The sequence below is a fragment of the Rattus norvegicus genome, chromosome 18 (genome assembly GCF_021556685.1).
Source record: "Rattus norvegicus strain SHRSP/BbbUtx chromosome 18, alternate assembly SHRSP_T2T, whole genome shotgun sequence".
NCBI lineage: Eukaryota > Metazoa > Chordata > Mammalia > Rodentia > Muridae > Rattus > Rattus norvegicus.
The window spans coordinates 22,242,235-22,267,851 of NC_141551.1; the positions used below are offsets into that span (position 1 = coordinate 22,242,235).

The 25,617-nt window shown below is 40.6% G+C and overlaps 1 long non-coding RNA gene across 3 annotated transcripts; it reads right to left on the reverse strand.

Moving 5' to 3' along the window:
- LOC120098153 (uncharacterized) lies at positions 1-25,057 on the reverse strand. Of its 3 annotated transcripts, none has more exons than XR_015642505.1 (3): positions 24,797-25,057; positions 2,472-2,708; positions 1-149 (listed from the first exon to the last, which is right to left on the reverse strand). It is a non-coding gene; the product is annotated as an uncharacterized LOC120098153 (long non-coding RNA). The 3 variants fall into 3 exon arrangements; XR_015642504.1 differs by lacking the exon at positions 24,797-25,057 and adding an exon at positions 4,792-5,015; XR_015642506.1 differs by lacking the exons at positions 1-149; positions 24,797-25,057 and adding exons at positions 286-1,246; positions 4,792-5,051 and having other exon boundaries at positions 2,466-2,708.
- Positions 25,058-25,617: the final 560 nt, after the last annotated feature.

A 25,617-nucleotide genomic window follows, 5' to 3' on the forward strand; every position in this document is an offset into this window, starting at 1 on the left:
TATCCTGGCTTTCTTTCTTCTGATTGTTCAGCACGACGCAGCTTTCACCTCTCTTTGTTGTAGCATTAAGTAGATCTGAGTTACAGGCTGCAAACAGGGAACTCAGCCTCAGGAAAACCTCAGGACCGTAGAGCAGTGTGGGAAAATGCCTGCTCCCAAACAAAAAGGAAGCAGCTAAAATTAATTGAGAGGATGTTTTTGTTAAAGCTAGTCCATGTATAGACTGGGGTTTTAGAGTTGTTTGAAATATTAATAAAATAATTGAAATAAAGGCACACACAAATTGAAAATTAGCATAAAAACCTTAATATAGCAACAAAGCCATAGTACAGATACAAACTCAAGACTGACAGCAGATCACGGGAGCACTCAAGGGGCCCAGGATACTTGGGACTTTCCTAATAGGACCTTAGGCGTTTTATTGCTAAGTGGTGTACTATTGCAGCTTCTTTGATTGACAGACTTGGTTAGTTCTGTAAGTCATTGTTCTCTTCACATGTCCTTCCCAAGATTGATCTTATTTCAATCATATGAAAGTTTAATTATGCATCAGACAGAACATGGTAAATAGTGAATTCTCCCTAAAAGTTCACGCAGAGGACACAATTAGTTTCATTACCCTTGCACTCAAGAGCAGTCTAGGCTGCATTGGCACCATCCTTCTGTACCCAAATACCTTTGGAAAATGCTTAAATTTGGTTTATTGGAATCTAGTCATTGTCTGCTCCAGGTCTGAAGTCTCAGTGTGCAGAGGGAAAGGGGAAAAAGTCCACAGGAAGCAGATACACGGAGGGCTGGGAAAAGACCAAGGGGTTACAGAGCCTGATTCACCTCTTAGTTCTGTAACCAAAGCTGTTCACTTCAGCCAAGCATCACAGACAGGAACAGTACCACCAGCCCAGCCTATCTTTCATGTTCAGTAGGGAAAGGGGTAGAACATACAGCAGCTACATGAGTCTTTTGAGATGGTATCTAGTAAAGTCAGGCCTCATCAGATAGAGATGTGGATCCTCTAAGAAGGTAGTTGAGAGGGGGATTTGAGATTTTGTGTACTGAGTCTTCTGAATTTTCCGTAAGACAAACATCCTCTTCAGCAGGTCTATGCAGAGAGGCATGGTGGATGGATATGGTGAGGTTTCTGTACTCTCTTTCAGTACAGAAGGCAGAAAACAATCAGTTTGCTTTCTATAGCCCAGCATCTTTGATAGCATACGAGAGGAAGAATGCAAAGGAAGGGAAATGTTAACTGGGGCAGAGTGTGTTAAAGTGGGTCAAGGAAAAAAAATGAAGCAGTCTTCTTCTATTTATTTATTTATTTTTGTATTCTCTTGGGAAAATGCTGTTAAAATTAGACTTGCCACAGATAACAAGTGTTATAAACAGCTTCTGGTTTTCTAGGAAGAAGGGCTTAGCTATCAAGGAGTTTAATTCATGTATACACAACAGCTAAGGAACCAGGCATGCATTGGACGAGAGCTATTTTGTTCATTTTTGGAGAGACGGCAATTTATTCATCCAGAGTAGATCCCTAGTGCTTCTGTGTGAATGTCAGCACATGCATGTATATATGTGTCTGTACCGACATCTACCTATGTCACACCCTTATTTCTATTATTTTTCATTATTCTCTCTCTCTCTCTCTCTCTCTCTCTCTCTCTCTCTCTGTGTGTGTGTGTGTGTGTGTGTGTGTGTGTGTGTGTGTGTGTGTGTGTGTGTGTGTGTGTATTTGGGCAAATACATGGATGCCTGCAAGAAAATTAGGTGTTGTTCCTCAGGTTCTGCCTACCATTTTTTAATTTTAATTTTTTTAGAGTGTCTCCTTCATTGATCTTGGGACCACTGAGTCCCAGGATCTACTACCACCAGTCTTTGTCTCCCCAGTAGTAGGATTACAATTCTACACCACTGCAACTGTCTGATTTTTAATTCTGGGGGTGGGGTAGGGGGTGCAGAGGCTGCTTCTAGAGGTGAAGCTCATGTCATGATGCTTGCAAGGCATTTCTCCAGTCTGTCACAGTCTCTAATGGGCACACATTTATCTGATTAAATTAATTCACATTAAAGCTGTTTGACATCCTGCCTTTCCCAAGAACATTTCCTTTTGTCTTGGTATTCAAAATTAGAACGAGGTTTATTTGCCTTACTATTCGCCTGCAGCTTTGGAACTACACTAACATCCCGAAGGTGATGTCAGGTGTTTTGTTGTGGAGGATGTTGATACTGTTGTACTTTCTGGTACTATAATATTAACACCCTCCTGCCTTTCTCCACATACACAGAAACAGAGTTCTCTCTGCTTGTAATGGAGTTCAAGAAGGACAAATCTGTAAAGTCCTGTGTGAGGTCTCGATCTACCCATTCTTTTTTATCACCCCCAAAATGCTCTTGCACCCCTTCCAGAAAGGCTGACTGAGGAAGAACTCATTGACTCAATGAATGAATACATTTCAAATGACAAAGGATACACTTACAGGACAATGTAATTATCTTCCGTATAAGGGGACTGACAGTCGGGAAATAGCAAACTGAGGAAAGGTCTTCCATGGATCTGTACTTATTTCTGGTTCTTGTCCTAACAAGTGAGCAAGGTGATGTCACCAGGATTTCCTCATACGGCTGCAGGGGCAGGGCAGAGGAGGGACTGACACAATTTTTCTGATGAAGGTTCAGAGAGGCAGTAACTTGAAGATCTAGTGGAGCTGAGAGACCTGTGGAGGTAAGAAATTGAGATGAGACAGTTTATCGGACTAAGTACCAAGTTTCTAAATGAGTGAACAAAACCCAAGTTATCTGCTTACATTATCATAGAGATCTACTATAGATACAGATATGCCTTGGGTGGAGGTGGGCTCTGGTGCTCTAAAAATGAGTGGAACCAAGTAAGGCATAGCCCAGACTGAAAGGATAGTTCCTCTGGAGGTATTTCTACTGGGCTTACACAGTCGTGAGTAGCAGAAGGATGGACCCTGTGATGGTTTAGTAATGACTATCAACTTGGCATGGTCAAGATAGAAGTTGGGCCTTGGATGGTCTGTTAGCATTATCTTGATTGCCTTAATTGAGATCGTAAGACCACCATGCTATAAGTGGCAAGGGATCCTGGACTATGTAACTGCTGAACACTAGCACACAGTTCACTGCTCCCTGGACTTGACTGTAGAGGTAATGTGGCTAGATGCTTCAAATTCATGAAATCTTGACGTCACCTCAGGGATAGACTGCAGCTTGAAATTGTGAATCCAATGAACCTACTCTTCCTTGAGTTACTTTGGTTAGGGATTTTTATCACAGCAACAGGATAGGAAACTTGAACAGTCCCTGGAGAGAGATGAGTCCTTTGGTGACATTTCTTAAAGGTGAGGACATGACCCACTCTGGAAAAATCAAATGGTCTTAGCTTCTTGTAACATAGAAATTATGCCAATCTTTTAGCTCTTAAAAAATATTTTCTTTGTTTAAAAAAAGCTATGAGTCATTTTGTTTTAGAACTAGGAGATAAAATTCACTTCTGCTATAATTAAGCAATAATTATTATTCTTTCCTCTGAGTGAGGGCTCAGGGAGATAAACAACTCCCAGATAAATAAGGCTTAGAGACTGTGGGCCAAGGCTTCTATTGATTCTCAATATATTTATCTCTCTCTCTCTCTTATTCCCCAATAAAAGAACTAATGATAGTAATTATTTTTAAAAATGACTCCTTTTTTATTCATTTAAAATTGCTACTGTATATCCCACTCAAATAATGAGATATTTAATGATTCGTGTATCATAAGGAGGACAAACATAGACGAGAGACTAAGAAACCACTTTCACATTTTGGGGACCATCTCTAAGGTGCAAAGGAAACTGAGGTGACCTTGAAATTGATATACAGTCAAGTGGAAAGGCTTGCATAAAGTATGGAGACCTGGATGGTTTACCTAATTATCGGAACATAAATTTGGACGGCAACCCACTTAATTTATTGTTTATTTACCACTTCACAAAATGGCTGTGATTCCTAGTATATAAATACCTCACTATGTTTATCTCACAGGATCTAATGTTGATGCCAAGTGTACACTGTTCCAAAACATGCAGGCTTGTGCCTTTGAGAGACTAGAAGCACCCAACAAAGACATTATAAGATCCTGTCATTTCTACATTTTCCAGTTTTCATTTATGTGAAGACAAGCAATTCAACACTGAAGTTCTTTGCTTACAAAATTTGAAATAATGCATGTTTAAAGAGATTTGGGGGTATCACATATAGCCAAGAGTAGCTCTGGAGTTTTGAAGATTTTACACAGCATCTCCCCTCTCTATCACAAATGTGTAGAAGAGCTGTATGAGGAGAAAATTAGTGCTGGCCCTGTCTGTCTTCTTTCTGCCATGTGTAAAACATCAGAAACTCTACGGCCAGCTATGAAGTTGTCCTCATCAGACACAGTGAGGGCTTCTCAAACTTTGGAATTGTGAGGGACACTTTATTATTTAAATCCCACAGTTTTTCCCCTGCTAGACCACTCTGAACTGGTAAAGGCAGTAAAATTTACTGGTAAAATTTACTGCATTCTTAAAATATGTAAATCCTCATTTCCTCTTGACTCATCCAAGCTCCTGAACAACTGTCAGCTGGCAAGCCCTGTGTTTTCCTAATTCCATCTTCATAATCTAAGGTACCTTTCCCACACATCCTTAGAGAATCTCAGGCAAAATAAAACAAAACAGAAAACAAAAGTCCCCAGAAAACCTACAAAAAGTTAAAAAACAACAGCAACAAATACCCCCTGAATGTGTGAAGACATACCTTTGCCTACAGGGAGAGGGAAGTGAAACCACCTTTTCCTTGATAGAGTTTCTGTGGCTGGGAAGAGACACCATGACCAAGAACAACATTTAATTGGGGCTGGCTTACAGGTTCAGCAGTTCAGTTCATTACCATTAAGGCAGGAAGTATGTCAGCGTTCGGGCAGGCACGGTGCTGGAGAAGGAGCTGAAAGTTCTATATCTTATTCCAAACAGAATCAGAAGACTGGCCTCCTTAGGCAGCTAGGAGGAAGCTCTCTCAAAGCCTTCCCCCACAGTGACACACTTCCTCCACCACAGCCACACCTTCTAATTGTGCCACTCCCTGGACGAAGCATATTGGAACACCACACTATAGTATAATTTACTACAGTTGGTTTTATCAACTGAAAAGTTGACTATTTAAAAATATTTTAATAAAATCTTCTGGCTTTTTACCTCAGGAGGAACTGCCATATGTCAAAATCATTTGAAAAATAATCACTCACTGCCTTTTGACAGACGAACTTTTATCTGTAAAAGCTGTATAGCTGGTATATTTTTACTTAATGTTTGTCATGAATAACATAGTTTTTTAAAAAGGCAATTCACTTATAGGACAGTGTCCAGCATAGTATTTTTCTATACACAATTTTTAAAAAATCTGTTTTGATAAACCACACTCATTGTCATGAACAGTTTCCTAGCGTGTGCATCCAGGCCCTTCACTGGCAGTCAGATCATAGTCACAGATATGTCACTACACTAAGAGAGCAGAGAATAGTCATTGATTGACCAACACTGCCCTTGAACTCTAAATTTCCCTACCACTACCTCCCAAGTTCTGGGATTACAAGTGAGCTCCACCATGCTTTGTTTATGTTGTCCCGGGATTGGGATCAGGGCTTTGTGCATACTAGTCAAGTATTTGACCAACTGATCTACATCCCAAGCCCCAATTAGCATGACTAAACCCAGACCTGTCTGGTGTGTGGTTCTTCTGCTCTTGAGCTTTCTATGGGCTTTGAAGGAACTTCTGGCCACCCGGATCAAATGGTTTCTGGATATGCTCTCTGTTCATCTAAACCAAAGGAAGTCAAGACCCTGGGTATACTATCATAAAGCTCACGATTGTCATTCTGACAGCTGAGGCTTATTCAGCATTTTCTATGAGCCCATGCAATGGTCAATTTTGTCAACTTGACAGTATCTAGAATCACCTAGGAGACAAGGCCATTGAGCATGTCTGTGAGGGGTTATCTAGTTAAGACTGAGGAGAAAAGATCTACCTTAATTAATTATGAGAAGCATCATCGATGGTCCAGAGTTCCTGACTGAATGAAAAGGAGAGCATGAGCTGAACAGGAATGTTTATTATTTTCTGCTTCTGAACTGTAGATGGAATATGGCCTCATGCTCTTGCCAGGGTGTCTTTTTCATCATGATGCAAGCCAAAATAAACTTCCTAATCTCTTTGGTTAGGCATTTTGTAGCAGAGAACAAAGTAACTGAAATAGGCAATGTACCTACCAGAATCCCTGTACTTAATAATGAGAGAAACCCAGCCTGGTGATTCAGGCAGAGAGAGTAAATCATTTGAGGACTTGCACTTTTCCAGGTAGTAACCAGAAGCTACCTCTTCTTCTTCTTTCCAGTTTTAAAGATGAAGGTCACATAGCCTGAGAAACCCTTCAGTTGTGGAAAAACCTGGGGAACTGGCAATTGCCTCATGGTGGAGTTTAAAAAAACACTATAATAAGGTCTGGATGGGGTCATGTGTCCACCTAAGTGACTGGGGGCCAGTGTTATGGTCAGGAAGTACAAATAATGTTTAAGCTAGGTTAGAACAGGGTTTCCTGTCACTGAGGCGAGGGGGCCATGCTAGATGACATATTTTTTCATTTTGACTCTGGCAGTGACATGTTGGGAAAAACCTAAGTACAGTCACCCATAATGAGAGTTATACCTGGAAAGTGGGCCTAATAGATTTAATAGATTTGTTCTTCTCCAAATCTATTAAAGAACATTCTCATCACAAATTCTGTTTAAATGATTCCTTCAAACCCAAAGCTCATTTTCTGGTTCATTTTGTTCTCGTCTCTCACTTTCCCATCCTACACATATCCCTTTCTTTTTTGGACACTGATGGCTCCAATTTTATATTTTCAGTCATGGTTTTTTATTACGCATGTGTTTTCTTGTATTTAAAAACCATCCTCACTCTCACCCACCCCCTGCGCACATCTAGTTTCTGTCCTTCCGGGAAAGTCTAACATGATCCATCTTTGTGCCTATTCTGGATGTTATTAGGTGCTTAGACCATGACTCTGCAACCTTTGGTAATTAGGTATTCGTCTTTAAGGTGCGTATGTGTATTTGTGTGTATATGTACATGCTTATGTAGATTTATTACACTTAAACTATTAATGGAATCTAACTACTTTCAATTTAAATAGTTTTTAAGCATCTTATTTTTATTGCATGGCTTTAAGAATGATTATCATTAGATATTTTCCTTAATTCTTATAATTACAGAAAAAAGCCTGACACTGATATTCAAACTGTCATCACTACTTGATTCTGAATTCAAGTGTATGAGATCTAGGTCAGAATAAGAAAAGTCCAACTCTATAAAAGGAAATGAAAAGCTATTTATAAACATGAGAGTGAAATGAGTAATCTGGGAAACGTTTTCATGTCCAGTGTCAGAGAAGTTAAAATAGTAAAGGTATATATGTTGAAAAGCTATCTATCTCTAATCTGCTTGACGCAGTTCTTAGTGGCCCATGAATTATTTTGGGATGACCTTTTGTTTTTAAAATTAAAAAGAGCTTTGCACTGAGTTTTGAAAATTAATCCTAGCCCCCCCTCCTCCCATTGGTAAGTATTATCAATTTTAAGTTCTTCTTTTGGAACATTCTCTGGGACTCAAGTTTATTCCATGTAAACTGATAGAGATCAAATTAGGACAAAAGTTCTCAGGGTTGTGTCTTCCCACAATAACAGTCTTTAGCACTTTTTCATTTTATTCTTTCATTGAATGATTATGTGTAATATGAATAGTTTATACTGTGTTTAGGTGTTATTTTTATCAAATATGAGCCAGGCTCTTAATTCTACTTAAAATGATAATAATAGTTTATATTTACACTTGGATGGTTCATGAAAAGGAAAGGAACTTGTAGGAGTAAGGTAACATAATGGACCTCATGGTTTATGATAATGATCAGGGACTGGGATACAGGAAACCACATTTCTTGATTATTCTGCCAAGAGATATCTGTCTGTGCACAAGGTGATAACCAACTTTCTTGGATTTGTTTTCCAAGAATTTTTCTATATCTCATAAGGATTTTAATATAAGGTAGAAGAGTTTCACTGTTCTTGGAAAATTACATCATTCCACTCAATCTCACAAGCCATATTTAACCATGACTGGGGCTGGTGTAGTTAGTTCTACAGACATGAGGTATTTCTACACCAAATCAAAGATATCCTTGATCATAAAAGGCTGGGTTCACCTCTAGGTTTTGCAGCATGTCAGTTAGCATGAAAATAGAGGCTCATATTCTATATGCTGAAATATCTATAAATCATAGATCATTTCAGTGAACTGTGAAAGTGAATATAGTCTCTTATTTGTTCTTGAACATTGTAGCTTCATAACCTAGATGACAGGATGAAGTTTAGAACCTTGAATACAGTTCCCAGTCATGACTGCATCTCTGCCTTCCTAAAGGTCCCTGTCCTATCAAATGGAGGGACTTCTGTGGACACAAACAAATGTTGGAAATTGGGTTTCAATTAAAGCTTCACCACAGTCTCTCTCAAGGTATCTTGGGTCTAATCATGTCCACGGTAGTGACTTAAACCACCTCTAAATATGGCTGGTCTAGGAATGGCCTCACACCAGGATTTTAGTGGATATAAACTTTAAGTGAAATGACTCCCTTGGCTTTTGTGGAGGATGTGGCTAGATGTGGGTGTATATGGCAGGAGAGCCATCTCTATTTCTCCATTTTTCATTCATACTCTTTCAATCATCATAGAAATCTGTGAACCTTCTAACAAGAAAGATACCTAACACACAATTTCTTTCACGTTCATTGTGGAACACTCAACTATAAACAAGTTGCTCTTGAGACCAAGGACAGGGCATTTTCTTTGGTTTCTTAGTTACTGTGCTTAATTTGCACCACCCTTAGGAATTAGTTCTTCTGGTCTACATGGCTGCCCTGTCCTTGTTTGGACAGCCAAAGGTATCCTTTTCTTCCTCAGCTAAATTCTAAGGTCTATGGCAGTGAACTGCCTCTTAGGTCAGTTCACTTGTCCTCAGTAAATCATGACAGATTGAATGACCCATACAATTTGTAATTTCGTTTTGAAATTCTGTTTATGCAGTGTAAAGAAATGAAATGACTAGCACCATGAACCAGGAAGGGTGGACAGATGGAGGATAGGCTTATAAAATGGGAGAATAAAAGGAATAAAGTGTGCAAGTGGCTGGCCTATTAATAAATATTTTAAAGAACATTTCCGACCTATGAAATGTGTAACTGTGGAATGTGACAATGCATAGCACACTTGAATGACAGTGAAGTGAAGGCTCTGGCAGCCTTGCAGAATTGGGTGAGGCTTTGCAGTAATTTGAATTTTCTTTGAATACCATGAGTTCCTCTCTAGTCTGCAGTATTCTGCCTCATAAAATGAGGACAATGATTCCTCTGAAAGTTTCCTGGCATTGGTGTTTTCTTAGGAAATAGAAACTATTTGTTTGAGACCCAGAAACTAGTTTAGGTTGTATGAAACCATGCCCAATCATCATCTCGAACACATGGGCACTGGAAAAAATTTCCTGAACAAAACACCAATGGCTTATGCTCTAAGATCAAGAATCGACAAATGGGATCTCATAAAACTGCAGAGCTTCTGTAAGGCAAAGGACACAGTGGTTAGGACAAAACGGCAACCAACAGATTGGGAAAAGATCTTTACCAATCCTACAACAGATAGAGGCCTTATATCCAAAATATACAAAGAACTCAAGAAGTTAGACTGCAGGGAGACAAATAACCCTATTAAAAATGGGGTTCAGAGCTAAAGAATTCACAGCTGAGGAATGCCGAATGGCTGAGAAACACCTAAAGAAATGTTCAACATCTTTAGTCATAAGGGAAATGCAAATCAAAACAACCCTGAGATTTCACCTCACACCAGTGAGAATGGCTAAGATCAAAAACTCAGGTGACAGCAGATGCTGGCGAGGATGCGGAGAAAGAGGAACACTCCTCCATTGTTGGTGGGATTGCAGACTGGTACAACCATTCTGGAAATCAGTCTGGATGTTCCTCAGAAAATTGGACATTGAACTGCCTGAGGATCCAGCTATACCTCTCTTGGGCATATACCCACAAGATGCCCCAACATATAAAAAAGACACGTGCTCCACTATGTTCATAGCAGCCTTATTTATAATAGCCAGAAGCTGGAAAGAACCCAGATGCCCTTCAACAGAGGAATGGATACAGAAAACGTGGTACATCTACACAATGGAATATTACTCAGCTATCAAAAACAATGACTTTATGAAATTCGTAGGCAAATGGTTGGAACTGGAAAATATCATCCTGAGTGAGCTAACCCAATCACAGAAAAACACACATGGTATGCACTCATTGATAAGTGGCTATTAGCCCAAATGCTTGAATTACCCTAGATGCCTAGAACAAATGAAACTCAAGACGGATGATCACAATGTGAATGCTTCACTCCTTCTTTAAAAGGGGAACAAGAATACCCTTGGCAGGGAAGAGAGAGGCAAAGATTAAAACAGACACAGAAGGAACACCCATTCAGAGCCTGCCCCAATGTGGTCCATACATATACAGCCACCCAATTAGACAAGATGGATGAAGCAAAGAAGTGCAGGCAGACAGGAGCCGAATATAGATCTCTCCTGAGAGACACAGCCAGAATACAGCAAATACAGAGGCAAATGCCAGCAGCAAACCACTGAACTGAGAACGGGACCCCCGTTGAAGGAATCAGAGAAAGAACTGGAAGAGCTTGAAGGGGCTCGAGACCCCATATGAACAACAATGCCAAGCAACCAGAGCTTCCAGGGACTAAGCCACCACCTAAAGACTATACATGGACTGACCCTGGACTCTGACCTCATAGGTAGCATTGAATATCCTAGTAAGATCACCAGTGTAAGGGGAAGCCCTGGGTCCTGCTAAGACTGAACCCCCAGTGAACATGATTGTTGGGGGGAGGGCGGCAATGGGGGGAGGATGGGGAGGGGAACACCCATAAAGAAGGGGAGGGGGAGGGGTCAGGGGGATGTTGGCCCGTAAACCGGGAAAGGGAATAATACTCAAAATGTAAATAAGAAATACTCAAGTTAATAAAAAAACAAAACAAAACAAAACAAAACAAAACAAAACAAAAAAAATGCCCAATTAATAATGGCACACAGTAAGTACATAGTATAATAACAGGAATGCAGAATGGACATTGGGTGGATTGCAAGGCGTCATGTGGGGCAGGGTTAGGCTTCTTATCCAACAACATGGACTGGTTTCTGAGGCACAGCAATAATTCTTCAAGTACAGAGGGTGACCAGGCACTGATGAGAGAATAGTCCAGAACAAGGTCCATTGAGAGGAAGGACACAGACGATAGGCAGAACCCAGAGGATAAAATCAGAGATCAGCAAAATTTCTTGATATTTCTATTTCTGGGGAGAAGTGAATTCTGAGTTATAAGTGTCTGTAGATAATCAACCTTGTAAGACAATCACCACCAGGGTTATATTGGAGCACGTGAACAACCTCATTTATCCTAAACACAGTGAGTCACTTAGTTTTTCATATAGTTTCTTCAACTAAAAAATCCATCCTTGAATTTAGAACTTCTCAGTTATCCAAATACATCTCCATGATCACATTTGGGTCTTCCCATACTGTGTCTTTAGGTGATGTATTCTCTAGTTTCATTTTATAGATTAAGAAACTTGGACCTAGCAATACCAGTGATTTGGCCAAAAAGCATATGAGGTATAGTATTCTAAATACAAAGCTTTTGTATTCTTGTGTCTAGTGTTGCATGACTTCTCAAAAGGGATAGTGCCACTGGATCAGAGCCAGCAAGGGAATGGCCTTCCATGAGTGTTGACAGTTGCTGGGTATGAGGCTTGTTTGCATATTTTACTTTATGTTCGTCCTTTGGGGGAATGTCCTCTCTGCTAAGGTTAATGACTCCAAGCTATTCAAGGACAACTTAATCTGGGAGGTAAAAGTGTGTCTAATGTCCTTAGCAAGATGACAAAAGCTGTGACCTTTAGAATGGCCCTTAAGACTATGGGAAAGACTCTGAAAACACGAGTTCAAGAATATATAATTTCGGGTTTGGGGATTTAGCTCAGTGATAGAGTGTTTGCCTAGCAAGCGCAAGGCCCTGGGTACAGTCCCCAGCTCCAAAAAAAAAAAAAAAAAGAGAAAAAAAAAGAATATATAATTTCTCAACTATGCAAAAATAAGAGTATGAAATATATAAGTGGCTTCATAGACCTAAAAGAACAGAAAGATATTACAGAAGAAGAAAAAGCAATGTGGAGAGTGGTGAATGCAGGTCTAGATCCTACCCAGCTAAGTTTATTGCTTGTGCTTACAAAGGCAAGCAGATTCCTGAGTTCAAGGTCAGCCTGGGACAGAGGTAGTTTAGGCCCAGGTATAGCAAGAATGATGATCTCAGAGCCAGACCCCATCTATCTAGGTTATTGTCTATTCTTACAAAGGCAGGCAGATCTCAGAATTCATTTGCAATGTTAAAAAAGTGAACTTGCTACCCTTAGAAAAGAATCTAGGAGCTAAGGTCATAAAATGCTGATTCATGGGATAATCAAAAGGGAACCTGGAGTAAATAACTGAGTTGATATGTAAATAAAAGACTGGGCTTTGGTCTGAAAGAGCTAGGAACCCAGAGAGAACTGCTTGGAGAGCAAACATATCTCTTGTGTAATTTATTTTTTAGCAGAATTTCTGACTTTAGTTAGAAAATACAAGAAATCCAAGATTTTTTTTTTATTGCACCTTTTCTAACATTGGTTGGCAAATCTATTAGCTAAAGCTTTTAGAATTTTTCTAGCAAGAGAGAGCTGTCACAATCAGTAAGCTATCTCAAGCAGAGTCTTTTGTCTGTTCTTCCATTGTTTTTGAGTCAGAGTCTTACCTTGAACTTCTGATCCTCCTGTCTCTACCTCCAGAGTTCTAGGATTAAAAATATGTGGCACCATGCCCAGTTTATTTGGTACTGGAGATCAAACCCAGGGCTTCAAGCATTCTAGGCAAGCCACCTAAGAGCTAAGCTATATTCCTAGCCCCCTTGTTGTTTATGTACCAAGAGTTGTAAGACTGGAGAAGCCCCCAATGCCTATGTATGGGACGTCCGACTCACAGAGACACAGAGACAGAGATTGATGCAATAAGCAAGAGGTTTATTGATCCAGGGCACTGGGGTTGTTCCTCAATCAGGGCAGAGGCAACCCTGAAGAACAAAGGCACCCACTTTTTATACTTTTTCAGGGTATAGGCTTTAGGTTACAGCATGAGTTGGTTATTTCTCATTGGTGGGGCCTATTGTCCTTTGAATTCATTGGGGGCCCTTGGTGGGGAGACATCTCTGGTATGCAGAAAGGGGGATGGAAGGTCCCACCTTTACTGTAGTTGGGACACTTCCTGGATTAGGGTGTTTACTCCGCAAATGCTTGTGAAACTCCCCAATCTCAAGCTTATCAGGAAGTCCCAGTTACTTGATGCTTTCTGACATAATTTTGTCTGCTTGGTTCCCACAGAGTCAGCACACTTTTATTTATTGTTTGTTTGTTTGTTTATTCACTTATTCAGTTAGTTAGCTAGTTAGTTAAAGAAAAGATTGTTCACATTTCACATTTGTGGACTGCATAGTCTATGAAATAGGCTAGGCTGACTCCATGACAGGCTTCAAATTGGCAGCTCTGGAGACTAGGCCTAAATCTCTGTTTCCAAGAACTGAGCAGGTCCAGACAAGTCCAGGCCCCACTACCTGGCCTAAGGCAAGGACAATGGATCAGCAGCTGTTTCCAGACTACCTCAGCAACAGTTTCCAGCACCCCCACACCCCAGCAATGGTTCTGGAATGTCCCTAGAGATAGAGCCAGTGATTAAGATAGAGGTCACCTACCCCTCCCCAGAATTCTCCCATGTGCTTTAAGTTGGGCCTGGGAGCTCACTTGGGCATCTCTATCTTGGAAGATGGTAGACCCGAGCATGCTGGACTTCTGCAGATTTAAACGCTCTTTGCTTTTTGCATACTATTTGAGTCACAGGTATCATTCTTTGGTGAATCATGGACCCTTAACATTTCCTGACTCACCTCTCTAGTTGTAGTGTGATAGCAGACCTAGACAACATAAAAATGTAATGAAAGTAAAGGACAACTTCCTTTACAAAGACAGAGGAAAGTTGCTTTGGGCCCAGTGATGTTAATGCCTGTTGCTTCTCTAGAACATTCCACAGACTTGTTTCTTTAGTAAATAGTGGAGGCTTTCAAATCCAGTACATTTTATTTAGCTCATTCCTAAGCAGGACACTGAAGCTGGCCCTTCTTAATTCTTAGCATCTCTACAAGCTTGTTAGGTTGTTCCTCAGCACTTGCTCAACTTGGCTGTAGATCTTTTTTTGAATGTGGATGCTCCACTATCTCTGTAGCTTTCCTGGGGAAACATGGAGAGCAGGGTCTATCTTAACACTTTCTTCTGAAGCAACATAGTCTTAGGTTGTTATTTTGTAAAATCTTTAGTTAAAGTGAATAACAACAGAGCAAAGAATAAGAGATGGTGGATTTAGAAAAGTCACCTCTCACAGTGTCAAATCATGTATGCATTTCAACTCTGTTTTCTTCTCTGTCATAAGATTCAAGCTCCTCTTATCTTGTCCTTTGTTATGGATGGAATTCCACCTTTCCTTAAGGAACATATTCCTGGATCTTTTATAGCTTCACCAAGGACTTGCTGTAGCAGACACCTCAGATCCAGGAAAGGTACCTCTCAGGCCTGGGCTCTCCACTGCTCTCAGTGTCTCACTAAGTAGTAAATTCTCTGCATCTATTCAGGTCATGTCTAGAACCTGTACATTGCCCACATTCTTTCTCAGAATGCTGTGTTCTCAATGGTATTCTCATCATCCAGGGTTCTCATCACCTTAAAACCCCAGTCACAGCACTAGGAAGCAGTAGTCTGTTATAGCACTGTTGTTTAAAATTCTACTGTTATGCAGTCAAGGCCTGTTAAACTGTCCTTCTACTTTCTCCTTTCCGTCTCTCACCACTAAATGAAACACCACACTGCATATGCTCATATACTCCTGCATGAATTCAAATACAAACACACACTCATTCCATTTAGACATTGGATTGGCTTAGAGTATAGGAACCAGAGGCATATAGCATTTAAAAGGAAATTGGTTACATAAATGACCCATACACGAGCACACACACACACACACACACACACACACACACACACACACTAGCTATAATGATCCTCATTAGATAATTCCTCAATTCTGTTATGATTCCCAAAATAAATTCTCCCCTATTACAAAAGAGTTTTGTCAATGAGAATTGATACAAAGCTAGCTGACTGGGTTTGTTTTTCTTTCATGCTCTCCTTCTTTTCTTACTTTACCCTGTCTTCTCCCCGGTTCCCTCTTTTTTTTTTCCTTCCTTTATTCCATCCTTTTTGAGTTTCTATAAGAGGCACAGTGCTGATGTATGAATTGTGGTAGATTCCAGAGCATTGATCCCTCAGGCCCATGGGAAAGAGTGGTTATGGGAGGTGTGGACGTGGCAGAGTTTGGATCAGAAGAAGAAAGAATATGCACCAGTGGCACACTCAGCAAACAGAAGCTCGAAGTAGCAGCACAGAGAAAGAACTGCATTTCAATTGGTAGTGAAGAAAGGCACGCAAGCAATAGGGACCCTCATTCAATGGCCAGTGTTGTGGAATCTGTAATATACTAATCCATGGGGAAGGATGAAATTACCTTTCTGAAATGTCCACTGTAAAATACAAACGTGTTTCCATATATAAACATATCAGAAGAGACTTGAAATATAGTTAACTTCCTGTATTAACCCACTGATGACAAGTAAATGTTTTCCTTAGTTTAATGAGTAAAATTTGTTTCGTGCCCATCTTTTATAGTCTGTCATGCCTGAACTCTTTAACTGAAGACTGCGCATCTAGTTACATACATATTTATGAGCTTCATAAGAGATTATTGATCAAATCTTGGAACCTGAGTTTACAGTATCTTGCATATTTTCACAAGTTTCTGATTGAAAGTTTTCTACTTTATCTACTCTTGAACTTACTACTACCCTGACAAAGGATGAAGAAGAAAAAAAAATCAATTATTTTTTTTCAGTTAGTTGTACTAACTTAGTCATTTTAGAATAATCACTGTTAGGTATGTATAAGTGTCACATTTATTTTGCTATAGCAGAGGACACTAGTGAACTAGCCTGTTCATTCTCTCTTGAGTTTTCTACAAAAGATGGTTATCTGCTTTTCACTGAGATGCATTAGCTGCATTCCTTAGAGGTACCCTAGCAACAGTCGCCATAATCTAATAATGGCTGGTTGTCCTCCACAGTGGATGATACTAGGCTAGCCTATTCACTGACAGTCTCAAGGTCCTTGCCTTTAATGCACACCATCCAGCATGATTCAATTATATTCCTCAATTAAAAATGTTACAATGATCTGGAAGTAATCACATGTTCTAGGAAACTGTGTGTGTGGAAGAGTGTGTGAGTGTGGGTGAGGGTGTGTGGGTGACTGCAGCGGAATGTTTCAATTATTCCTTTCTGCAGAAGAGCTTTGAGCCCAGGCTATTTATCTTCTGCTTAGCTCCATCCTTTTCACTTGGCTAAGAGCCTGCCTGGGGCTGGGAGAGCCAAGAGAGACTAGGGTGCAAATGAGGCTGGGGATGATTGAGTGAGGCACTCCTCTTGCTACCCCCACATATTTACGAAATGATACCTGGCACATTAGACAACATATTTAATCAGAGTGACTTGAAATCCTTTCTGAAATACTGCATTCCTCTTTTCATGCACAGGATAGCTAAGTGACTTGCCCAAAGCCAGCCAGATGACAAAAGAGGTGGAAATGGACCTTAGAGAGGCCTGGATTTCCACATGACTTCGAGTAGAGGGCTCCAGAACAGACATAGTGAAGGCCTGGAGTCACAAGACTGACTGGCTTCAGGCCTAGCTGTGTATAGTATGATGGTTGCTGACACTATCAGCTTTGGGAATTGGGATCAGCTATGCAGTAGGACAGTTGTTGATACCCTGTGGTAAACAAGAATTTGTTATGTGCAGAAGGTCATTTGCTGACACGGACATTGACCTTTCTTTCTTTCTCTCTTTCTTTCTTTCTTTCTTTCTTTCTTTCTTTCTTTCTTCCTTTCTTTCTTCCTACCTTTCTTCCTTCCTTCCTTCCTTTCTTTCTTTCTTTCTTTCTTTTTTTTCTTTTTTAAGATCAACAGAACTGGATTTTGTTGGCTTGAGTAGCAATAGATATCTGTCATAGTTTCAGAAATGTCAAGCTCTTCACTTTTGCAATGATGGTAATTTGGGCAGACCTCTATTGAAATTTAATTTTGTTCTGTGTTTGAAAGGAAAAATTTCAAATCAATGACAGTTTTAATTAAGGGAGAGAGAAAGCCATTTGTTTTGAACTTTGGCATCACCTCTTCAGAAGCAAGTGAGTGCTTTCAGAGAAGAAGTCCCAGAGGGAGCTACTTGGTATTCTATTGATCATACACTTTTACCCATTGGGCACATTTTTATTGGATCTGTATGGTATTCAATGCTAGGGCTAGGTTCTTCTGGAATGCAGAAATGAATAAATGCAAACCCTTTCTCTCTGTGCTCTTACAACCTATAAGCAAGGATCACAAACTTCTCAGCAGAACTCAAGGCAATTTTACATGAGAGCAAAGTAAGTCAAGAGGTGAGGAGAGAGACAATGCCCTTCTAAAGGCAGCACCAAACTGTGGAGTCAGGAGGCATGGATTTGAATGTTGAATTTATCACTCACATAGATACTGTAAATTTCAGCTTTGCCATTTGCAAAGTAAAGGGCACATTAAGTGTGCACATATTCATCTAAAAATCATGTGTAAGCAGGCAATGGGATCTGCGAATTAGAAACAATCTAGAAGGGGTGGCTTTTGAATGAATCTTGGGATATGAGATAAATAACAACAAAGTTGGCATTAAGGGAAGAACAGATAGACACATCAGGAAAGGTCAGAGGGCTGGCAACACACAGAGACAGGGAACACAGTAGATACACAGGGAGCATGACAGGTGCAGTGGGAGCATGGTGGATGCAGTGGGAACACAGCAGATGCAGTGAAAGTACAGCGAATGCATTGGGAGCACAGCAGATGCACTGGGGAGCACAGCAGGTGCAGTGTTCATGTAGAGGAGCTTCTGTGACTGATGCAGGAGGGTAGATGTTCTCTGTCAGCCACTCAGCAGTCAGTGTACATCCTCAGATGGCCAGGCTGGCTACAGCAGTTGAAGTGGATTGCTTTTTAGTTCTTTTTAAACAACTCACGATTCTTGTCCAGAATGCAGGTTTCTCTAAAATACAAAATGAGCAAAATGCCCAGACGTTTTATCACATGTAGTATGTGCCTATGAATTTAGAAAATGAATTCTCCATGTTAACTTCGAACCCAGCCATGGGCAACTTTCAAGCCACATTCGTAAGAAACCATTAATTAGCTTATATATTGGACTTCCTGATTTAATATTTCATTTCCTATCTTCCTTCTTGTATTTTCTTAGTCCTATAAATAAAGCACCTTGAAGACTTTGGGTTAAAGTACACCTGCTTCCTCTCTGTCAAATGTAAAGGGAGAAAAGAAATACGTGCACTTGGAAGTGGTTCTTGATGAGCAGTATTTTAACAGAATATTTTAAAAAGTATACTAAAACTAACTACCCAGCCAGATGGTGGTGATACATGCTTTAAATCCCAGCACTTGGGAGGCAGAGGAAGGTGGCTCTCTATTTGAGAACAGCCTGATCTACAGAGTCAGTTTCAGGTTAGCCAGGGCTACACAGAGCAACTGTGTCTTGAAAAAAAAATTACCTTTTATGATCTTAAAATCTAAGAACTGCCATGCCTTACACTGGAAATACAGACAATGAAGACAATTGCTTCAGAGAATAGACATGAATGTAATTCTATTCCTAGCTACCCTGCCCATGAAAACAGGCTTCTACAAAGATGTGAACATATATATACTTTGGACTCTTCCAAACAAGAGTCCAAAGTAGAAACAAAATGTCCGTCAACTTATGAATGCATAACCCAAATATGGTATATCTACATAGAAGCATGTTATTTAGTAGTTTAAATGAACAATGATTCAGTGTATAAGGTATATGAATCTCAAAAAATTATGCTAAGTGAAAGAAACCAAACTGCAAAGACAATGTATTATATGGTTGTATGCATGTGGTATTACAGGAAAAGACACATCTACCTAGCAGGGAAGTCAATTCGTGGCTGTTCATGGATACAGAGTGAATGGGAGTTAGTTCCAGATACAAGATTTCATTTTGAACAATAAAAATGTCCTAAATGGTTGGATGACAGACACACGGCTCCATATTTATAAGAAAACAAATTTTCTCATATATAATCTATATTTCAATAAAACTGATAGAAAATGTCTAGAAATATAAGACAGGCTTGAGGCAAAATATAAGTAAGCATTAAACTTGAGCAGTACTTGTGAGTGAAGACCATAACTTAATATTTAAGCTATTAGAAGGGATATGTGTCACCTTTGATTGTGTTTGATGAAATTCTTTATGAAAAAAGGTTTCCCAAGTGACTATAAAAGAGCCTGCATTTGAATTGGGTGACGAGAGACTGGGAATTTATTTAGGACACTTTAATAATCTGATCGAAACTAAACTGCCTACAGACATCTATTTTCTGACGTTCACCTTAGTTTTATTATAATTTCACATTCACTGCTAAATAGTATTGGATATTTCTCACCTTAGTCTCAGAGTTTTTCCTTCTGGAAATCCCTCCATGAAAGGGTTGATCCCCAGAGCAGAGAATATGGAGCATCAATGAGCTTGTACCAAAAAAGATCAGACTTCAGATTCTTGACTGAGCAGTTAGTGCCATGTTGGGACAGAGCCAGCAAGGCCAACATATCATTTGTGTGTGGTAAACCTTTCACAGAACCGAGGGTTGCTTAATTAATTAGGGTTCAATCAAGATGCTCGTAGACCCCAGGTAGAGGAGTTAATTGATGTGGATAATTTGTCCAAAACGAGGTGTTGGTTCAGGCTTATTTTGCAAATCAATGCTTTCAGCACTGGTTTAATAAGGGCAAGCTATTTATCAATTAAAATTCCTACCCTACCTCATGGTGGGGTAGGAATGTTTGTAAAGTACTTGTCTAGGATGCATAAAGCCCTAGGTTCAGTCCCTAGCACCACATGAAGACTAAGTTTGGAAGCAGAGATGAAAATCAAGATGTGGATCAGAAGTTCAAGGTTATCACAGGTTATATAGCAACTTTGAGGCCATTCTAAGCTATCTAAGTCCATGCTTTAAAAACAACAACAACAACAGTATCACCTTTGAATTTTATCAACCATATTAAGATTTACTCATTTGAGCTGACTTTAAACACTGGGAGTTTTTTTGTTTTCTTTTTGTTGTTGTTTTGTTTTTTTAAGTTTCTCTGTCGTTGTGGCTCTTTTTGGTACTAACCTGAAGGAGGAGTAAAGCTTTTGAGAAACTCTAACTTTATCACTCTTTGAAGCAAAGCAACTCTTTTTCTCCACGAATTTGGTCTGTTGTGTTGTTGTTGTCATCGTTAACATTGTTTTTGGAAGTGGCAATACAAATAAAATTCTATTAGGAATACTGATCCAGATTCTCTCCCCGCACCTCTCCTCTCTTTCTCTCTCTCACTCTGTGTGTGTCTGTCTGTCTCTCACTCTGTCTCTGTCTCTGTCGAGTAGCCTCTTAGTTGCCGATAAATGTATTCACTCTTGAGACTTTAATACCGTGTCCATAATATTGTGTTTCTTGCTGTTATTGGTGAAAGAGCTGCTGTGACGAACAGCATGTGACCTGTGACACATCTGTTATAAACTCTATCACCTCAGCTCCTGGGAGCTGGTGACCAAGTGAACTACGACTCTGAAGTCAGCATCAATGACAGCAGTTCCAAAGCCCAAAGCGGGATGGAGTTTATCTTCCTTTTCAATACGAAACGATGGGTTTGATACTCTCCTACTTTGAAGGAAATTGAGGTTCATGAAACAACAGGGCTATTAATGGCACACAAATCACACTGATATTGCAGGGGATGGCTCCTACAACTTTATCTGGAACTCATAAAGTCCCAGAACCTTGGGCATCCTAAGACCAAAAGGTGAGGACATGCACATTAACCTTTTTCAGAGTGAAGGGGAAAAAACGCCTCCAAAACGATAGGGGCATAAAATAGCTTTCATGTACACACTCCATCACAGAGTCAGACCAGAATTTAAGACTGACTGAAATAGCCTATTGCAGAGTCAGCTCTGTTTAAAATGTACACAGGGGCAGATGCTGCTGCTGTCTCCTGTTAAAATTTCAAAGCCAAGATATTAGGGTCAGCTTGTTAAACTAAACCATCAATTAGAAGCATCAGACTCAGGACCCTGTTAGCTCCAAACAGAATTAAGTCTTGAAACACTCAAGGACAGCCTATTAATTCCATTTTAGAAAATTTTATAGTTTAGAGTCATATTGAGAGACAACATGTCATTTTTAAGCATGTTGTTCAAAAACTGTGCTAAAGCCAGTATCAAATCACTTCCATTGTATAACATGAGAAAAGTGTTTTGTTTCGGTTTGGGCATGTTAACCTCAAATATTAGAAACAGACTCCAGAGAAATTATGACTGCAATAGCATCAATCACCAGGACCTTCCCTCAGGGTTGCAAGTAACTAGCCGGCCCACAGATTCCCAGGAAGGGCAGATGAAGGGACACTCTCAAAGAGCAGCTGAGGAAGAGGAAAATGGCTAACCACTGAAACAAAGTGTGTGGGAGTGTAGAGTGGTTTGATGACTAGGACCAAGACATTGTTCTAGAAAAGGCAGTGCTCTAATTGTCAAGTCTCAAGACGTTCCCCCACAGTCAGGGCTAGCAGCTGGTAGGCAGTGACGAAGACACTCAGTGCCAACATCTGGCCTGTGCAGCTCATTTGACTGATTTACTTGGGTCACACACTTTAAAAAAATGACTAAGTTGCCTCATTTTATTCCTATTACTGGTGCCACAAGAAGTTTATTAGTTTTCCGGGCTGTTTTTATGTTTTGCAGTTTTCCACTAATTTTTATTTTTGTTTTTCAATACATTTTAACTGCAGTTTCCTCTCCCTCCACACCTCCCAACCCCCCTTCATCCAACCTCCACTAGATCTGCTCCTCCTGTTTCACTTCAGAAATGAGTGGGCCTCTCAGGGATATCAACTCAAAATGTCAAAACTAGATACAATAAGACTAGGCACAAAACTTCATGTCAAAGTTGGGTGTGGCAACCCAGTAAGAGGAGAAGGGTCCTAAGAGCAGACAAAAGAGTCAGACACCTCAACTCCCACTGTTAAGAGTCCAACAAAGACACCAAGATAACAACCATAAAAGTATACAGACCCATGAAGGCTCCATGATTGCTACTTCAGTCCCTGTGAGCCTCTATGACATCTACTTAGTTGACTTTGTGTCCTTGACCCCTCTGGCTTCAATAATTCTTCCTCTTCTCATCTGAGGCGGTTCCTAAGCTCCACCTAATGTATGGCTGTGGGTTTCCATATTTTCTCCCATTAGCTCCTGAGGAAATGTCTCTGTCAAAGAATTGGTAGGTGCTAGTCTATGACTATAACAGAATATCATTATAAATCATTTTATTATTTTCTTTTTTCCTATCCTGGGTGTGTGGACTATGCAGCCTTTGCTTCCTAGCCATCTGGACAGTGCCCAGCATGGGTTCCCTCTTGTGACCTGAGCCTCGAATTAAACCAGTCACTGTTTGGCTCACAAGTTCTGTAACTCCATTGCTCATCGCATCTTGCAGGTGGGTTAGATGATAGACCAAAGGTTTTGAGGCTTGCTTGGTGTCTCAGTCCCACCAATGGAAGTCATGCCTGGTTGTGAAGGATGGGCAGTTCAGGCTCTGAATCCTCCATGACTATGAGTCCTCATTAGGGTAACCCTCATAGAGTCCTGGGAGTCTCTACTGCATTAGATTTCCACAACACATCCTCTCCAATGGCCTCCAATTCCAATCATTTCTCTCCATACCCTCTCCTTCTCTACCCCATAACCTGATCTCTCTCCTGTTTTCACTACCACCCATCTCCAGTCAACTCATAAAACCTATTATATTTCTACTTGCCAAGGAGATACATGCATTCCTCTTAGACCCCTCCCCGGATCTTTAATACAAGGCCAAGAATTCTGTCTCTGGCATCTTTCGTTACGTCCACTGTCCCATCCAGCCAGTGACTCTAGTGAACACCATCAGAGTTGTCCATTCAGCGTGAGCAGTGTGAGTCACTAAAACAAACTGTTGGCTCTGCTATAGAAGGCGATGGCATGATAGAAAGAAGAGTGGTACTTGTCACAGCAATCTGTGGAAAGAACTTCCTTATGGCAGGTGCCTTATCCTGTTCTGTGACAAGAACCAGGTTATCTCGAGAAATTCTGCCTGCACGATTGAGGACTCACTCATGCCTCTTGTGGACTGCAGGACCTCCAGCAGATTTACCTGTCTTACAGGAACCCGGATTTGCCATCTGCAATTATTTTCATGTTTTCTTTTCACTCTGACTGCTTGGAAATCAAGAGGTTATTATTTTTCCCAGAGAATCTGTCCTGAGAAGGAGTAATAGTTAATCCTATCTGTCGAAGGAACATGCTACATTGGGCACCTCATTCCCATCCCGAGTGAGTCCTCTTCTTGTTTTTACAGTGAGTCTTTGTTGACTAGCAAAGCAAGGAGGACAGTCCCTGGACAGCCCGCCACTAATAATTGGTGCCTGCTGTACTCTTGCTCATTTCCCGTTTTCCACATTTCCAGCCTCAGATCCAAGGGGGGAAAACTGTCCCGAGGGCCTCTTTAACTGAAGCAGTAGGGAATAGAAAGTATAGCGGTATCTCCGGGGATGCTTCTTCACAGGAAGTGGGAGGAACACACGTTCTGGAATATCCTTTCGCTTGAACCATCACTTATATACTCCAGCCTTATCAAAACCTAGCGGATTCCTCTTTCTTATCGTTCTTTATGGTGCTTCTCTTATGTATTTCTCTAACTAGGATGAAAACAACTCCCAACACAGTGGATTCCCATGTCTAAGCACCGAAATCAAAACCCCAGACCCTAGGCAGCCAGAATGAGAATTTCTCCAGGTCCCTCCCCCTCGATCTCTTCTGAGGTTTTTTTTCCTCTTCCGATACTTATGTAACAGGATAATAACAGGAGCCAAGGTTCCTGCTATAAATTTGACACATGGTTACCGAATCTAAAAACTTCAAGAAATGTCAGGAGCCACAAAAAGCAATCAGAAAACATGTCCATGTATATGCATAAGACACAGCCCAATTCCATGTCAGAATTTGTAGGCGATTTGGTGAAACGAACTGAACGACTTGCAGGGAATATCAACCAAACCTCTTGCTCTCTTGCAGAGGCTGAAAAACAGTTGGAAATTTCCACTCACTTGGGCTCTCTGGCCAGCAGATGGAGCTGTTTCTCAGCCGTTCACCAAGATGTCAGGCCCGAGGCCTTTAGAGCAGGGCCTGTGTATCTGATGGCTGTGAAATCAGCATAAATCTGAAAAGGATGGAAGATCAACTCTTATTTATTTATTTTTACCTACAGTTGATGAATTCAGTAAAATTCCATGTCTGGGAGCCGAACACTTTGTGCGATGGATGAGAGCGGGCCCAGCACTCAAAGCCCCAGAGCTGGGGAGTTGAGCTTTCTCTCTTCTTTGCTTATTTTAAAAATGACATTTCTCTTGAACTGCCTTAAGGCAGCCTGGGAGTTGTCAGGGACCAGGGACACCTGGCAGTGCTCTGTTTATAATCTTTTCCTTTGTTTTCGAAGGGATCCTTCTTCAGGGTGGAGGCCTCCTCCCCCGAGGGACTAGAGAATGCAAACAAGGCTTTTGAGATGGAGGATGGGAGGAAGAGGGAGGGCTTCCAGGCATTTTCTCCCACGTGGCACCTTCAGTTTGGTCTTAGTGTGTTGAACTGAAATTAGAAGTACCGTCACTTGTCTTCTCCAAAGCAAGTCCTTGCTGTACTGCTAGCCTGGTCTCCCAGGAAAGAAGCAGATCTATTTTTTGGGCAAAAGGATGAGAAAAGTACAGCCTTGAAATACCGTTCCTTATTTGTGCCCTTTAAGGGAAATAAGAGTACTGGCGATTGGGACATTTAGTGTTTGATTCTGAAGTGCCACTACATCACTGTGTGATACTGAACTTGGTCTCTTACTTGTAGCATGTGTCCTTCGATACCGGCCCCCGACACACACACACACACACACACACACACACACACACACACACACACACACACACGAGTCTGTAGAGAAGGCACTGTGAAGGAAATGAGAACCTCTAGGCTGTATCCTCAGCAGGCATGCTTTTTAAGCTCTCTGAGGAGATTTTAATGCATAAACAGGCTTGATCGTTGT